Source organism: Accipiter gentilis, chromosome 8, assembly GCF_929443795.1.
Source record: "Accipiter gentilis chromosome 8, bAccGen1.1, whole genome shotgun sequence".
NCBI lineage: Eukaryota > Metazoa > Chordata > Aves > Accipitriformes > Accipitridae > Astur > Astur gentilis.
Window position 1 is genome coordinate 23,357,351 of NC_064887.1, and position 19,081 is coordinate 23,376,431.

Here is a 19,081-nt window from a genome sequence, read left to right on the forward strand (position 1 = left end):
ATTTTTCTCTCAGTGCAGAAGTGAACAGACTGAGGAGTGTTTGTGTTTCATTCTATCGATGCATCTTTGAGACATAGTAGTAATACTAATAATACACTCCAGCTTAAATGCAGAGACAGCATCAGATCTACAGTAGGTTAAAAATGAGAAAACTTTATTGCATTTACAGCTGAGGGTTTCCAGGACGTAAGTCCTGCAAAGTAGCAATTTTTCCCAAATTATAAGAACTGTAACAGCCTAGCTCCTTTACCAGGAACAGAAGAGTATTGCTATTCTGCCTTGTTGTTTTGCTCGCCTCTCCTAAATTGAGCTTCATTTTTTGCTAGATGGGCTTGGGTCAATCTATATTCACACCAGATCATTGCAAACTGGACCTCATTTCAGTAAAATGAAAATAAAATGCTCAGAAAAAGATGGAGATTTCTGTTACCAGTTCAGCAGGTCTGGTCTATTTTAGAAGGCAGATTAAAGGCTTAGGGCTAAACAGGTAGCCATAATACTCATATGTATCATAGGTAATTAAAATGTAACAAAGTTTGCTGTTAGGAATATCACATGAAAGACGTAGGGTTATAATCTAGTATACAGGTTACTCTAATCATAAAAGGTTGTAAAAAAGCCATTTTAAAAAATGATTGGTATTATGTGTAGTTTCATGACTCATATTCATTTCCTTGAATGCAGCTACTCAACATAATTTTTGTTGTTCCACATTAATCAAAATATGCCTGCAGATAAATTGAAGTGTGCAAATAAATGTTCATATTAGTGAGGGTGTTAGTCACTGTTTTCAGTCTCTCAATCCACTGAGAACAGGTAATTTTATCTAGGATAATGGGTGGCAGAGGGTACCAAATTCACTCTCTAATTCACACAGAGTTATGGGAGCAGAGACAAGGAAATAACATTTTGTTAAGACGATGAATGTAGACAGTGGCAGAAGTTAAATGTTTAGTGCTCTGGCCTAGTCCCAAATGGCATCTCCACGTTGCTAATGGCTGGCTAATTCAGTGCTTTGTCTGTGCTGCCAAAGAATGACAATTGAAGGGAAAATTAAAGTAAAAGCAAGTTCATCCACTTATGTAAATATGATTTGGCCAAAGAATGGCCAAATAGAAATGTTTTCCTAGTTTACTAGAAATAAGAATAAAAGTGTCTGACAGACAGAATCCCCATACAATCTGTGTAATATCAAGAAAACAGAATTAAATAGTTCAGACTATGGATTTCTAAAATCTAACAGTCCTTCAGATTAATCAGAAATTTACAGAATTAGAGGCCAAAATTTCTACAGAATACCTTCATTTTCATTCTCCAGCCCAGTCCTACCCTCTCTCTTTAACTTCACAAACACATCAAGGAGCTCTTAAGAGCTGAAGAAAACCAGAGCAGTACTAGTGCTCCAGAAAGAGCGTTCATTGCTGACTGGTAGCAGCTTTCCAGGGTTTTAGACATGCTCTTCCCAAGGAAGGATAGAGCAGCTTTGGTCCTTTGGGGTACAGGCTAAGCATGTTCTGTTTGTATTGTTTTTACTTACTGTCAGTAAAACAAAGGTATCAAAGCAATGTACAGGTCTGTACACAATTCTCTGTTTTCAGGGAGTGATTTTGTCTCTGGAGTTAATTAATCAGATTACTTAAGTAGGAAACTTTCTTCCTTCCTAAAGTGCTGATCTTTTAGTAAAGAAATGCAGGCAGCTAGTTCTTCTAGCAATGGAAACTCAGGTGTTAAGGAAAATAACTTGATTTGCATTAAATAGTTCCATTTTTCTGAAACCTATCACAACAATATAAACTGACATCCTGATTGTTGATAATTCAGAGTGGCATCAGGGAAGAACATGTGGCAGTCTACAGTAAAAATGTAAACCAAAATGTTAATATTAAATGATGAAAGCAAAGTTTATCAGTTGTTGATCCTGCAAAAGGTATAAGCTTCATAATATGCATGGTGAGCTATGCATACGTGAGCCTCTGCAGGTTTGGGGCCTGCCAGGGGTAAATCAAGGCAGTCAGCATTGGGTATTGCCAGGTTGTAGGTATAATTCACCATATGGTGAACCATGTAATTGTACAACACAACACTGTTACTTGTCGTGGTTTCAGCCCAGCCAGTAACAAAGGACCACGCAGCCGCTCGCTCACTCCTCCGCCCCCCTCCGGTGGGATGGGGAGGAGAATTAGAAAGGAGAAAAGAAAACAAACAAACAAACAAAACCACACCACCACAGAACCTCGAGGGTTGAGATGAGGACAATTTACTGGGACAACACAAGAAGAGAAGTTACAACAACAACAACGGTAGTAATAAAAGAATATACAAAACGAGTGATGCACAGTGCAACTGCTCACCGCCCGAAACCTGACGCTTCGGCACTTCCCCCCACCGAAAGTCAAGAAAGCTCCCCCCCAGCCCGCTTCCCATTTGTATACTGAGCATGATGTCACATGGTATGGAATAGCTCCTTGGCTAGTTCAGGTCAGCTGTCCTGGCTGTGCCCTCTCCCAAGTTCCTGTGAAAATTAACTCTATCCCAGCCGAACCCAGGACACTTGTGAAACAAATTTAGTTGTCAAAATGAAAGTTCTCTGAGATAAAATACAAAATAATAGTAACAAAAGGTTTTCCATAGGATTTTCAAATATAACACGCATGTTGTTACTTTTTCGCAGACACTTAGGTAAAGCCAAGATGAGGAGGGGAAAAAAAAAATCCCCAAACATACCATTCCTCTAATTTTTCTCAGTGTTCCAAAGATTTTAGATCAATTCAAGTCCTCTTTCTCAGGAACAGGGCAAATGTCTCTTGCCAAACTGAATTTAGATTCATCATGCTAAACAAGATTCGGCATATAAAAAGAAATTTTCATGTGACTTCCAACACACTAAGCAACCCATACAGTCAAGCTTACCACAGCCTAGAACACTTCATGATGATAAAACTAGGAAAAAGAGAAGATAAGGAAAGAAGAAACACAAGAAATAGTCCAGGAACTAATAATGGAAATGGACATAGATGCATAAAATTGTTCAAGGATCAATTTAGATTTGTAGAACTGGGGATACATCTTTTGGAGGGTAACATGTTGGTTATTTCTTTAGTAATCCAGTCACTTTGGAGTGAGTTGTCTCTCAGGACTTTGTTTTCTGGCTCTGCTGACATCAAAGATAAAGCCAAATGTTTAAATTGCTTGAACACTGCACAGGGAAAGCTGTGTATAGGATACCCAACATAGTAGGGAAAGGTGAATTTTGGAAACATTTTAATTGAATCTTGGTCTACTGAAGTCAATGGCAGAGCTTCCAGTGGTTTCAGCTAAGTATGATTTCACCTTTGACTTTTCTACAGCCTTTACCAATAAATAAATAAATAAATAAATCCATTATCTTTTTTTTTTTTTCTCTTAAAAGAACCAGCAGAAATCTTAGTTTCCTTCCTGTGTTTTCTCAAGAGGCAGAATGGAAAATTCAGTTATCCTTGAGAAGCGTTTTTTTCCCTGGGAAGGAGAAAGAGGGATAAATATTTTCCAAAAGCAGTGAGGAGAAATGAATGTCCAAGCCACAAAACACTAAATAAAATGGGTGGTGATGGTGGTTTTTTGTGGGTTTTTTTGTTTTGGTTTGGTTTGGTTTTGGTTGTTTTTTTTTAATTTTTTTTTTTTTGTTATGGTCATATTTTCAGCAGGATCAGAGAAGAGAAGCAAGATAGAACTTTATACACAGATGAAAAACACAGCTGCAAAAAATTGATAGACTTAAATTGGCATTTAAAGCATGAAACAGATAAGAATTAAATTCTGTGATTATGCTGAAATTCATGGAAAGGAGTTTCTTTAATTGTCTGAAATGATGAAATAGGGATTGCTGAAACTCACAATAGATTATGTTTTCTTCCAGATATAAATGTGGCTCATTTCTCCCCATTTGGCTTTTGTTCAGTCTTTATTGCAGAATGACTCAGTAATTTTAAAAACACTGAAGTGCTTGTTAAATGAATCTAAATCATCTGAATGTTGTTTTGTTGGACTGGTGTTTTAAGCATGCAAGCACCATCTTTGAGGGGGAGGCAGTGTAGTCTTTTGAGCTTATGCAGCCATGCTATTCCTGCTAAAACTACCAGCAATTCACTTTAATGTTTTTGTGTGATATGGACATAAGTCATCTCAGGAGTGGAGCTCTGCATCAGGAGGACACTACTATTGGGTGGCCTTTACTTTCAGTTATTTATTCATTATTTACCTGGTCTGGATTTGTAACAGGGCCCTAAAGATGTGACAATATGCAAAGAGGAGTTTTAGAGCTCTCAGCAGGATAAGGAAAGTTATTATAAGAATTATAATAACAGATATTATAAGAGGGTTATATTGTAAGAGTTATAACCTCCCTACTAGCTGGCACTGTTCCTCACATCCTGAGTCTGTCCTTGGTAGCAGCTGCAGCAGCAGGGTCAGCTATGCATGAAGCTGTGCAAATGAGACCAGCTGCTTGGACACCACCTTTCTTGAACAGGTGATGTGCATTACCACTGGGAGAAGACATAATCGAAGTGGGTAACAGGGCCATAGCTGTGCTTTATTGACACAGTTTTCCTGCCTGATTTTTCTATTCCAAAAGCCTGTTCCTGCCATGATGATCACACATTGTTCCAAGAACTGCTAACACTATGCATTGGCATAAATTGATTAAAAGACTAGTAATATTAATATAGGAATATTTTTAATAATGTATTTTTAAAGTCATCTTTTAAACTTTCATATGCTTCGGAACACATTTAATGAAGTATGTATGTATTTAGTGATTTCTAAGATGACTTCATGATTTTGGGAGTTTCATTCATTATTTTTGTCATGTGGGAACATACAAGGGTGGGTAAACCTAGTTATGCATGTTTTCATCAGCCACAAAGCTCAGTTAAAGAATGTAATTGCAGTACACGTTGGCATAAGTATACTGAAATGGAGGTAGGTAGCATGGTTGATAGCAATAGTACAGGTGTTACTGTTCAAGCTTCAGGCTGGTGGCTTGGGATGCTTGGTTTTGCCTAGGTTGTATGGGATGTATCTAGTTGATTTTGTTATTGCCTGTGCTAGCTAAACGAATGATAACATGAGTGTGACTGCTTGCCCTATATTTGTTGTATGATTATAGCTCAAGATACAGAAACTTGGTTATGGTCCTACAAAGGCAAAACTCAAATATGCAATAAAATAAAATAAGAAAATTGAATCCTACAAACAGTAAAGATACATGGAAGCAATTTTGCAAGTTAGTTATAAGGAGTAATAACTGTCATTACAGACCAACAAAGATCTTATTTTAGCTTTTTTTCCACCTGTTCATTTGGCATTTACTGTGGTTTCACTTTCACTTACTGCACTGGCAATGTCTGGGCTCAGTGTTCCAAGGCAGCATTTTCACTTCATTTTCTCAAATGAGCCAACTGTAAGTTTTCTTTTCATGGCTTTTAACCCTCTCTTAATGAGGGAGAAAAACACCCACCGAATCAAACAAAAAAAATCCTTAAAAATTTTTTTAACAGGCTGATGTGATGAATACACAGTGGTACAAAAATATTTACAAAAATCTGTATACTATAAAATGAGCATTCTTGAGCTTCTGTTCAAGCCAAAGCAATTTTGCATTGTGATTCTACTTAGAGAGTCAGTTAGAATAAAAATATACTGCACAAACTATTAAACGGAAGGCTTGGGCAATAACCTTGCAAACACTTATAGGCATACTTGGATTTAGGGAGGTGAATGATCCAATTGATTTCTAAGTGTCATGAAACTGTACCTACAGAGCTTGATATAAGATCTTTTGAAGTCAATATGAAGGAAAAAAAAAGGCCAAGAAGGGGCAATCCAACTCTCGGAGAAGTCACAGAATCAAGCCTTTAACTTTTCCCAGGTTTTTTGTTAACATATGAAAATAAATTATAAAGTTGATGGATTTCCTTACAGGCAGCTACTGACAAACCCTATCCCCAGGTCTGACCTACAGGCAACAACATTGTCCCTATTTCACTTAGATCTGGTAAGGAACTTGTTTCTTAATAGTCACATATCTAACAGTTAATATTTTTTACCTGTAACTCGTATTTATACATATACCTATGTGTACCATATTTATTTAAAATTATACATTACCTAAACATTCATACTCTTCTCTAGGTAGCAGGTGTATTTTACCAGCAGCAGCATACTATCTGGCCTTTGCTGATTCTCCAGAGAATTTTGTAATATTCACAGCTGTCAGTTTTTTAGGGGATCTGGTATTTTACAGTGCTTGATCACCATTTAACACATACTTTAAAACAACAGTTAAAGCTTTGAGGTTTTGCTCTTCAACAGCAAACAGCAGCTGTATTTTTAATTGACATGAGCCATTATCTCCTGAATTGCAGGGAGGAGCACCTATATTACATGGCATACAACTAGATTGCAAGTTGAATTTAAATGGTACCCTCTCTAAAGAAATACCTTGATTTCACATAAATGACACAATATAATCATATAAGGTATCTGACACCAGGGCAAGTCTTAATTTTAACATGTAAATCTATAAAGTTTAGTCTGAAACACTCCTGCTGTTCTTTATTCCAAAGAAAGCTAGCTTAGTAGAGCAAAGTGAAATGAAACATGTGAATTACCTCCTTTTTTAATACCACACATAATTCATATTTGAGACAGATTGCTGAAAAACATAATTGAAATGGACAACTCTGGAGGATTCATGAGAGAAATGCATGAGAACATCCAGCATTACATTAGATCTATAATATTTGCATAAACCTGCACACTCAAGATCATGCACTACTTGAAATTAAGAATACCTTTCTCCTAAGCTGGTTATTTCATAGCTGATAGTTCAGAAGTAAAAATATGTTTTGTATTCAAGAGCTGACTTTACAAATATCATAAAGTGGTTGGTTTACTAATAAAATTTAGTACAATCCTTCCTATTATTCAGCCAAATAACAAATTTACAGAAATAAGGACTAAGATGTAGGGGGAGCTTTGAAACTAAAAACTGTGAAGCTAAAAATCCCCTCATCTTGGACCTGAATTCAACAGTTGGTGAAATTCTGATTCTTTGACATAAATTCCAGAATTCTTTTAATTCAGTAGGACCAGGAGATTTTAATGAACTCTGTGATTTGGTTCATAATTTTACAGACCATTTAAATTCTTCCATCTTTATCATAGTATTTGTATTACAAATAATGTAAGTACTGAAAAACCCAACCTCCTGACCCCTTAACTGAGATTAAAGTTGTAATGAATTTAGGTTAGGATTGCAAGCGTGTTTCTACATCAAAAAACCTCAAAATACTGACATGTTGGTGTGGTGGGTTGACCCTGGGTGGAAGCCAGGTGCCCACCAAAGCTGTTCTATCACTCCCCCTCCTCAGCTGGACAGGGGAGAGAAAATATAACAAAGAGCTTGTGGGTTGAGATAAGGACAGGAGAGATCACTCACCAATTTTCATCACGGGCAAAACAGACTCAGCTTGGGGAAAATTAACTCAATTTATTACCAATCAACCAGAGTAGGGTAATGAGAAATAAAACTAAATCTCAGAACACCTTCTCTCCACCCCTCCTTCTTTCCAGGCAGAACTTCATTCCTGGATTCTCTACCAAGCCCCCCCGCCCCCAGCAGCACAGGGGGATGGGGAATGGGGTTTACGGTCATTTCATCACACGTTATTTTCTGCCGCTTCATCCTCCTCAGGAGCAGGACTCATCACACTCTTCCCTGCCCCAGCATGGGGTCCCTCCCATGGGAGACAGTCCTCCACAAACTTCTCCAACATGGGTCCTTCCCACTGGCTACATTTCTTCATGAACCGCTCCGGCATGGGTCCATTCCACGGCGTGCAGTCCTTCAGGAGCACACTGCTCCAGCGTGGATCCCCCATGGGGTCACAAGTCCTGCCGGAAAACCTGCTCCATGGGCTCCTCTCTCCTCAGATCCACAGGTCCTGCAAGGAGCCTGCTCCAGCACAGGGTTCCCATGGGGTCACAGCCCCCTTTGGGAACCCACCTGCTCTGGCATGGGGTCCTCCTCGGGCTGCAGGTGGATATCTGCTCCACCGTGGACCTCCATCCATGGGCTGCAGGGGGACAGCCTGCCTCACCAGGGTCTTCCCCACGGGCTGCAGGGGAATCTCTGCTCTGGTGCCTGGAGCATCTCCTCCTCCTCCTTCTTTGCTGACCTTGGGGTCTGCAGGGTTGTTTCTCTTACATGTTCTCAGTCCTCTCTCTGGCTGCCGTTTCTCCATCTGTCCCAACTTTTTTTTCCCTTCTTAAAAATGTTATCACAGAGGCGTTACCACTGTCGCTGGTTGGCTCGGCCTTGGCCAGTGGTGGGTCCGTCTTAGAGCCGGCTGGTATTGGCTCTGTTGAACACAGGGGAAGCTTCCAGCAGCTTCTTACAGAAGCCGCCCCTGTAATCCCCTCCTCCCCCCCCCCCCCCCCCCCCGCCGCTACCAAAACCTTGCCACACAAAGCCAATACAGTTGGGCATATTGTGTATGGAACTATGGCTTTATGAAACTCTAGTAACTTTGTAAGAATTGTCTACTTTATTGATTTAAAATGGGGAGAATGTAGTTTGCCCATCAAAATGGGGATCCAACTAGCCTATTGTCCTCTGTGAGAAACCCATGGTGAACTGCTTTATAAAACAGCTGGTTTAATGAACAGTATTAAATCCTATAAAACAAATGGCTTACGAGGTTTTTTTTTTAATATATGAACGGTTTCATATAATACCATTTCTTATATTATGTTCCATATATTAGCATTCTATAAACTTACACAGCTTTTTGTAAACAGCCTTAGCATGTAGAACCAAAATCTAAACACTCTGCTCAGCATTCTTTCTTCCACAATTAAGCCATTATGAGTTGAACTTCTGCATTAACTGTTGCATTTTCAGTTCAAAGGTTATTATTTCTTTGGTAATTGAGTCTTACTGGTTTTGCATAATTTACATTAATTACAGTAATTAATGGTAATATTACTCTGCTAAGTGTATCTTCTCTGTCCTGTACCCAAAAGCTGAGCTGGTGACAATTCATTTTAAGTATTGGAGAGGACAGATAATATAATATGAATAGCTTACAAAAACTTCTCTTAAGTTTGTCAGTGATAAATTTTAATGAGGACAAATAATTAGAGCTATTATTGCAGCAAAAATGGCCTTACAATTCCATTTGCTTCTGTCTTCCACATTGAAAAATAATTTAATTTTTTCATAAACCATACTACTTTGGCTGCCCAAGATCTGTATTGAATACTGATAGAGAGAGCTAGTATTGGAGAGACATAATAAGTTTTCCATATATTTTTTTCTCCACATATGTTCACAGAGGCTTAAAAAAGCAGTAGGTAATACAGATATAAGCATGGCTTACCCAGCATCTTGTTGGATTAGCATGTAGCAATAAAGGTGAGATGCATCCACTAACATGTCTTCATCCTTATTTACATGTACCAAGCCTACCATACCTAAGTATTTTCAAATAAATCCTCTGATAGCATAGTCTTATCATAGTGCTCTTGTATTCAGTCAGATGGATGTTACTTCTTTCAAATCCAACAAACCTTTTGAACATAACCACACAGCAAAGTTGCCACTTCAGTATAGCCAGATTCATACAGAAGTACATATTTATTTATGCTTTTTGCTGTCTAAGGCATCTTTTAAGCCCTCCCATTTGCCATTTCATAACATGAAAAAAGAGACTAACTGGAATATTTAGGTGTTGATAGTTTGTACTAGGATCTTGAAAGGGCAGAGGAATGTTGAAAAAAAATTGAAAATTGAAGGTATGAAGATAATAAAGAAAAACAGAATGTAAATGAAGTGGCTGAGGAGATAGGGAAACAGTACAGCATCTGTGCAGCTGGTCTGAGCAATTAATAGTAATTAGAGTAAGGGAGACAGTAAGGTAAATTAGAGGCTTATAGACAAAGAGTCAAGATTTTAAGCCAGGTAATGACAGTTGAAGTCACCAGAGCATTGTTTTCTTTCTTGAGTCGGTTAGCATTTTTTGACTGTATTTTGGGTGAGCAGAATACACTGCCCATGGATCCAGAGAAGGTATGAAAATGTCATTAATTCAAAGAATTCTTTGTTAAGCCTTTTCCACAGCTTCTTTCAAATTTGCTAAGCTGCTACGTGGTAGACTGTGCCAGGAGAGTTTAGGTGTCTTGATTATATTTTTCTGTTACTTTTCTGTTATTCTGTTAAAAAGTCATAGTAGTATCTTGTTAGCCTGTGTTCCATTCCCTTGATTTTCCTATGGGTTCCTTCTGCTGCTTTAAATATTTTAAACAACCACACTACTTTGGATATATTTTATGTGATTATTTTATTCCTTTCAGGAGAAAAACTATTTTGTGTAAAAATTTTGTGAAGCTGGGTCTGGCAGCTAGAGCCAAGCATGATGGGAGCAGCTGCTCTACAAGCTTTTCCACACAGGTCTGCCAACAGAGCTCACTTTAGTCCAGCCAAGCTCTTGCCATCTCATTACTGGCTTTCTCCTGGGCAGTCTGACAATTGGGTCAGCTTTCTTTTATGTTGATAAAGAGCAAATTGGACTAGTTTGCAACTATTTAACTCATTTAACTTCTGAAACACATTAACTTGGATTTTTAAAGGCTATCGTCATGGCCCTGAGGGCAGCAGTAGGCCTTAAATGTCCTGACCAGCCTCACCTAGCCCCCTCTTCCATACACCCTGCCCTACATCTAGGGTAGTCATTTGAGCTCAGGTCTGGGGCCCTGGTCTGTGTCATAGTCATCTCTGTCTCCTGTATGGATGTCAGACCTACGACCTACACTGTAGCCCTGTCTCTAGCTCTGCCTCCTACTACTTCTGGCTGGGCTCCTGGGACAGCCCTCATCCATCCCCTCATCTGTCTGGGAAAGTCTGCCATGCTCAGGCTCTGTGGCGTGGGGGGGCAGGTGGTGAGGGCACAGCCTGTGCTGTAGTCACCCTCAGCTCCTGCTCATCCTCCTCCATGGAGCTGTTCTGCTTCTTATGTTCCTTGAGAGGTATGTCTTTGCAGAGTCTCCAAAACTTTGCTGTAGTATACAGAAAGCTCAGAAATGTTAGAGAACTTATACAGTCATCATTGTGATCTAGAAAAGTGGAAGAAACTTTCTACAAATAGGTAATTGCAGCACTTAATTTAATTTGTAGTCCCTTAGGTAATTTTGAAGACATAAGCTTAAGTGACCAACTCAGCATCATGGAAGAGGCCTGTGGTTCAGGGCAGAAATTCAGCCCTAATCCCCTTGTTCCCCATCTGCTCAATTTGTGAAGTGGATTCTTATGAGAAAACAGGCAATTAAAAGTTGTTAGTGTTGATTTTATAGGTGGTAATGAGAACTCATGTAATGTCTGTCTAGTTCAAGTTATTTGTATTCACGTCTACTGAGAAAACAGACTTTGTAATGTAGGAAGGAAAAATATTTCTATCATACTCGGTCATATGTTTCAGTACCTTTAATGTAAAACAAACTTATCTAGTCTTTTCTCCTTAAACCCTTGTGAAATATATAAAAAAGCAACTATTAGAAGAAAAATATCATAAGTATTTACTGTTAAGATAAGCTTACATTTGTCTTTTGGCTACAAAAGAACACAGGCTCTAACTGACATACTTCACACTCTCTGTCTCCTCTTTCTCCAGCAATACTTACTTCCTGCAGCACAGTTCCTTTAAACTTGGTACGTTTTGTACTTGGCTGTTAATTATACTCTCAAAAAATTAAAAGCTTTGGAGTCTAAATATGTAGGTTTTGCTCAGTCTTACAAAAGTTCATGTGCTCAAGATGTGAATCAAAGATTAGGGCAGTACTTCACAGCTAATAGTTTCAGCATTGCTACATTTGTCTACTTAGTCTCACCTTTTGATATTCTTAGTCCTTGCAACAAAAAGAAAACAGAGAAATAAAACTAATTTCCATGTTTATATGGCCTTCCTATATCCCTTCTCTCAACATCACTGGAGAGACTGGTGCTTCATAAACTGAATTCACTTTCATTCTCTGTAAAGTTGTACATTACTTGTTTAAGAAAACACAGCCAAATATCTCAAATGGTAGCAATTTCACACCTGCTACCCTTCACCAAAGTTTGTTACTTAGCACAAAACCAATGTTTCCAAACTCAAGTGTTCAGAAGTGCCCTGTGCAGAGTGTCTAGCAGGGGTTCATCACAGGAGGTACCTTAATGATATTCCTTAACTAGGTTCTCTTAAACCATTATATTTTGAACTCTCTTACCAATATAAATGTCATTTCTGACAGTATAGTTTACTGCACTCATATGAACCAGTGCCAAAATAGATGTAAATACACTCAATTCTTTTTGTTTTAATTTCCTCTTGAAGATTTCATTTTTAACTAAAACTATCCTTTGTAAACCTTATCTATCTTCCATTTCTTTCCCCAGAGGCCTTATCTGAGGTCCACTGAACTCAAAAGGAACTGTTTCACTGAATTGTAAAGGCTTTGAATCAGCTTTCAAATGCTACTTTCGATGTGGAAAAACAAACAAACATTGGTACCTTTTCCTTTTTTTTTTTCTTTCTAAACATCCCTGCATTTGCTTTGAATAACGTGTATTCACTGAGACCATACAGCGCCTTGTTGAATTCAGTTGTATGTTGAGTAATTGAAGACAATTATTTCTATCAGGTCAGAAAATAACCTTCAATGTATTTCTGCTGTTCTATGTTCAACTGCTTAAAGTTAAATACAGTAGATTTTGTATTTTAGCAGTATTTTACTGTAAATAAGAACAAAACTGTTTTTCAGTAGGAGGTTTTTTGTTTTGTTTTTTAAAAAAAAGAAAAAAAAAAAACAACCCTTGGAGTTGCTTATAGAACCTGAGAAAAAAAAAATCTGCACTTGTAACAGCTTAAAAAACATTGCACTATAATACAGTCTCTGTTGCAGCATAGTGGATCTGCAGGTGTCTTTTGTGCCACAAATGGTTAGCTTGGAGCAGCTGTCATGCTAGAACCATGCTTGCATAGAGAAAGCCCTACATGTACAAGTATGAATAAATAGGATATGGTGCATTTGCAAATACTATTATCCCAACTTTATGTCAGAAAAATCCAATTCATGTCCAATTCTTATCCAATTCATAACACTTTTGCACAGTCCCAACAACTAGGATGTGGCTGGTTAGGGCTGTCTGTCTTTACATAATTTTTATCCAAATCATTTTTTCAGTCTAGTTCCATTACGTGGGAATGCAATGCCCTACATGCTCAAGAGGATTCTACAGCACATACAAAAAAGATGAGGGAGAGACACAGAACAAGCAGTGAAAAGCCATTCAGAACAAAACTTGGCAAGCTTAACATAAGATGTAAATAGTTTGCCTTCCTTTTATGTCCAAAAGAGTATAATTGCTGGTTCAGTTAGAAGCCTGCTGCCACTTAATTGCCTACTTACAAAGTTATGGTTAGTATCATGTACTGCTACTTACCTGACACCTGCAGCTCTTACTGGAAGAAAATGGAAAAAGAAATTGAAAACATCTAGAGAGACTGCTGAAGTCATACTAAGAAAGAATGTGCCTTTAAAGATCACCACTGAGCTGAGTTCACTGGCATGCTTGAAAAGGAAGAATACCGCATGCATTTACAACATTATTTGATCTGTGTTTCAAGGACAGAACTACCTATCATCTGTTATTTATGCTGAGATCAAATGTTCAGTGTGGCTGGCAACAGTAGTAGGCAGAGACCATTTTTAGTGTTGAGAGCATTTTCCTCTTTTTTTCTTTTTTCTTTTTTTTTAACTGTTGAGTTTTGGAAAAAAGATGGTAGGGGTTGCATGGTGAAGAAGATAATGATGACTATTATATCAACTGTTTAACATGGATTGAAACCTAAAGCTTCTTTGTTTAACTAAATTAAAATTATTTTGCTAGCCTGATGGAGGGATGGGGAGAATCTTGAAAATGCCAATGGCTCTCTATAGATGTCCTGCTGTTAGCCCTTCTGCAAAACATAATATCCACACTATTAGGATTATTCACAATGAAGTGTAAGTGGTATAATTTAAAAATATTAACTATTCCCCTATTAAGTGAAGTCTTGCTCTGCTTCATTGTCTTGTTTTGAGCTCCTTCACCATGTTAGAGGAGTCTGTTCTATACCAAGTACTAAACTTTAAATTGGAAGACAGTTTATTGAGTAATTAAGAGATTGTTATTAGAAATCATTGATTTGAGGTCTATTTCAGACTGGAATTTTCAATTTAATTGGAAAAGGAATACGTAGTTCATAGAAGCCAATATAAACATTTGTACCTTAATGCCATGAATGCATGACAGATATTGACCAACCTCCTGTCTCTTTATTTGCTCTGTTATTTTATGTAGCATATTTGTGAACCATTGGCAGAAGTGACCAGAGAATGGACTTGTTTCTAGCCTGCTGTCAAGATTTGGGTTTTGCTGTGGTGAGAGGTTACTGAACCTGGATTTATTTTTTTTAAATAAATTGATTTCCATTAAGAGAGCTTACAGAACCAAAACCACTGCTAAAGATAAATCTTTTCTCTGTAGAGATAAGCTGATTGCCTCTGAGGTTTAGGAAGCAAATCCTTCTGTTTTAACATGGAATTATTGAAAGAGCAGTGCTGGCTTTCTCATGTGGGTTTTGTCTTGCTTTGCTTTTGTGGCGCTGATGGTCCCTGATCCTGGCTGGTGGTGCTTCTGGGATGGTGTCCCTGTAGATGTGAATTAAATGCTTTTACTTGCGGCTTTATCTGGTGGTATCTTCAGGATTGGAGATGCATTTCTTCCTGGTTCTCTATCTTTCCCTTTCATGTATACAGAAAAAAGTAATGAGTATTTTGGGGTCTGCTTGATAAAATCCAATACACATCACATTCTGGGATGAAACTGTAGGATGTATAGAACACTTACAGTGTGTATTACAGCTGTTTGATTTGAATTCAGAATTTTAGGCGTCCATAAGGGGGATCAGAAATGCTTTGTAGAGACATTCTTGCATCTTATGATCCTTTATGCGTGTAGGCCAGATTTGAAGTTGATTTAAAGTGCAAGAGGAAAACCTGACCTAGTTACAGAAAAACAAAGAAGAAATTTAAAAAAAGTTTCATGATGCTTCCTGGCTCTAATGCTTACATTTAAGGGTGTGACTTGCCTGAAGCAATTAGTTGTAGCAGGCTAGAATCCAGGATGATACTGCCAGCCAGACATAGGTGGTTATTTGTAACTCTGAAAATTAGGCAATCAGAAAGTCTTATGAGTAAGCCTAATGGAGTAAATTACTTCTTCCAGAGTAGGTCCACGAAACTTGGCAAATCAGGAAGAGGGAAGATCAAAACAAATAAGCAAAGAAACCATGGTGCTTGTCAGAGATGCAAAAAATATGCATTTTATCCCTCCCCAACTTAATCCTTGATATTCTTGTCAAATACCATTTTCCCCATCATTTGTTACTTTTGTCTTATCCTAAGCCCACCTGTTTTTCACATTTTTCAATATAGTATTTTCTTCAATGTAATGTTCTCTGCAGTATAATATTACTTTCAGCATTATTTTGATTTTGTGAGGAAGGCCAAGAACACTTCTGTGCATGAATAACTTCAGACATGTAGAAAAAATGCTTTTCATGTTATAAAAAGTTGTATGAGGGTATACTTGGGGTGGAATAAACTATTGATTTCTTTAAAGTCTTCCACTGAAATGGGCATCTCTTAAAAATTGACAGTCACCTGTGTGCCCAGATCCATTGGCACTGATGGAACAGTGCCTACCTGGCACACTCAGGTAGGAAGCAAACCCATTTTAGATGAAGCAAGTTACTAGCAAGCTTTGTCACTATTGGCCGGATCTTTTAAGGTGAATCTATGCCAAATTTTACATGTAAAGTAGCAGCAGAATGCAGAAATGCCATTAGAAATTAATTTCCCATCAGAAAGTAAAGGCTCTGCAGAATCACTAGCCTCAATAGTGTAAAAGGAATAGAAGGGTAAATTCTTCACTATACTTAAATGGCAGTTGTTGTGAAAACCTACCAGATTCTGACAATTTTTAATTCCGCTATTTTTGAAGCTTTTGTGACTTAACCTCTTTCCTGACAACCACACAGGGTCATTTTAAAGTGCATGTAGACAACTGTTAACTTTGAAGTCCATGTTCAGAATAAAAGCTACTGATCAATACTACTTTTACTCTGGGAAGCAAAACAAGTCAACTTCCTCCTTTGTAAGATTCTCCAGTTTAAAAGTTATCTTTTTAACTTCTAGTTTCTTCAACAACCAAGCTGAAGGAAAAAAATTAACTGTTTCAGGTAAAGGATCATTCTTATCTGGTCCAAATCCCTTAGCACTTTACTGTCTTGATTATATTTGCCTTTTTTAACCGTGCATCTCCTTAATGGTTCATAATCTTCATGTGATGACCTGGTCACTCAAAGACATCTTTCTCCTTTTTTCTTTCAGATTACAAAGTTCCTGGATTATTGCTGATGCTTTTGTCACAACAAGTTTTTTTAACAGTTGCTATTAATTTTGTTGTTAGTACATGACCTCATTTTTCGCTATTGAATTTCAGTCATTACCTTTAGTCCAAGTCTCAAGGTCATCCAGTTCTTCCCATATGATATCATTATGATGTTACTGATAGCATATTTCCATACATTCTGTATGATATGTCTAAATATTTTGATGGTTTTTATATTTTGTACCAGCCATGGAAACTGGTTTGATGCTAGGTGACTGTAAAAGTGAGATCTGGTAAATAATTATTAGAAATCTCATACTAACGCTATGATTTGAAACAATAGACAAAAATATAGACAAGCAGTTAACTAGTAGAGGTAGTTACTCATAAGTTTTGCAGTTCTTTGCTCTTATGACTAGATGTTCCTGTACGCTAGATGAGAACAATGTTGAAACTGACCACATGTGATTGAAACTGCGTTAAACTTCAAGATCAAAGAACAAGGACAAGAATAAAGTCTTCAGGGACAGCCAACAAGAACTTCAAATGGGTCGGAGGTCGCAAAAGCAGCCCTTTGACTCAAATGGATCCTTCATTGCGCATGATTGGATGTAGACAGTACTAAGATAATCAGTTGCAATCATTTTTATGTATATGTATACTAATCTGATTAATATCCAATTAGTTATTCTATACAACCTGATTGTGCTAAAGCTGTGGCATGGACGCTAGGTGGAACTATCCCCTGTGCATCCAGTGCTTTTCCTAGCTTGAGCAACATAGGCAAGTGTAATCATACTGGTTCCTGGGGAGTAAGCCAGTAAGCTGCCTTACTTTAGATAATCCTTTTGCTTGCTGTGACCCACAGGTGTCCCTGGCTTGGGGTAGGAATGTTTTACAAGTGCAGGTTGCTTCCTTCTCTTTTGTTTTGAGTTACAATGTGTATTTTCCTGCAGGAATTCAAGATAGAAGCTGATGTTCTGGGTTCTTGTATAGAAATCAGAATTTAATGGCTATAAATGCAAAAGAATGAATTCTTTGAAAAATAATGAAAAGGTGGAAGTGCTAGAATACAATGACTACATAAAGCCTTGAGAACACTAAGCAGCAAAAGCCCTTAAGGTGTTGGCATTTCACAGAAGGAACAGGATATTGGTATGAATCCCAGATGAGTAAAAACATTAAAGGAATCACAAGGTACTGGTTAGATCTCAGCAAGAGCCTTGCATGCACTAAGAGCTGTGTGAGAAAAGCTGTAATTGCTTATGGTAGGATAGAAAAACTATCTAGCCAGTATGCTTTTTTGGCTCAAACACTTAAATTATGAGCCGTATAGAAGTTGAGCTTTTTCTTGGAAGTAATGGGGGTGGGAAAAGCCTTGGAATTGGTCCACCTAACTGGAGTTTTTAAATGATCAGTGGAGTTCCAATAAAATTCATCCAAGCAAACTCTTTTTATTTGCAAGAAATGAGTAAGATGACAAGATACAAAACTACACACGTTCAGACACACATAATAAATTAAAAAAAAAAAATCTTTCACCAATAAAGAAGCAAAAGTGATGTGGAATTGGTTAATCGTAGTATATGAAAGTTTCACCTGCATGCTGTGGAATTCTGCTCCCCTTATCAAGGGCTTCAAATGTTGGCAGTGAAATGTTGAAGTATGTTTGAGAATCTGGGCTTCCATGCTTCAGATTAATAGGAATTAATTGTCTATACTAAAATCTACATTTTCAGGTGGGTGACATTTAAAGACATACATTTCCACCAGAGAGAGTATCCAATCTGGATTTAAGTTAGCTAGTGCAATACAGCAACTCTTAATTCTGGATGAAGGAGCTTAATGCCTCCTATTGGGATGTCTGCTCAGAATCTGAATGAAAGCAGGTAGCTGGCCTGCATGGAGTCCTTGCATGCTACAGGGACTACAGTGTATGCAGTAACTTAACCTGTGAGTTAAGCTGGTCCTGGAGTTTACTTGAAGTGTAGTCTTGACAGTGAACTCTAATATGTTAACTTTCTTGACTTTTTTTTAAAAATCTGAGATATGGAAGCATGTGGACTACCTCTAAATACTAAAAGTATAAAAGCCCAGTGATCAATTCCTAGCTCTAAAGCCTTGTAGCACAAGATTGGGTCGTGTCTTCACTGTTCAGTGTTGGTTTCTTCTAGGCTGTGTACACACTGTGTAGCACTTGGCTTTTTAGTGTCCTGGGGATCTAGATCATCCCAAGGGAGTTGCATTTATTGTGTGTTTTGCAGTTCAATGTCCTTGAAATAATGGCTGTACTGCAGCACAAGTTGTCTTTAGGGCATGATCCCAAGGTTGTGTTAAATGCTCTGGGATATGCTATGAGGGCATCTAAGTATGTGTTGGAAGAACCTTACACAGGTCAACATGGGGAAGTGCAAAGTTCTCCACCTGGGGAGGAAATAACCCCTTGCCACCAGTACGTGCTGGGGGCTGACCACTTGGAAAGCACCTGTGCAGAGGAGGATGCGGAGGTCTTGGTGGACAAGTCAAAAATGAGCCAGCAATGGGCCCTTACAGAAAAAAGGCTAACTA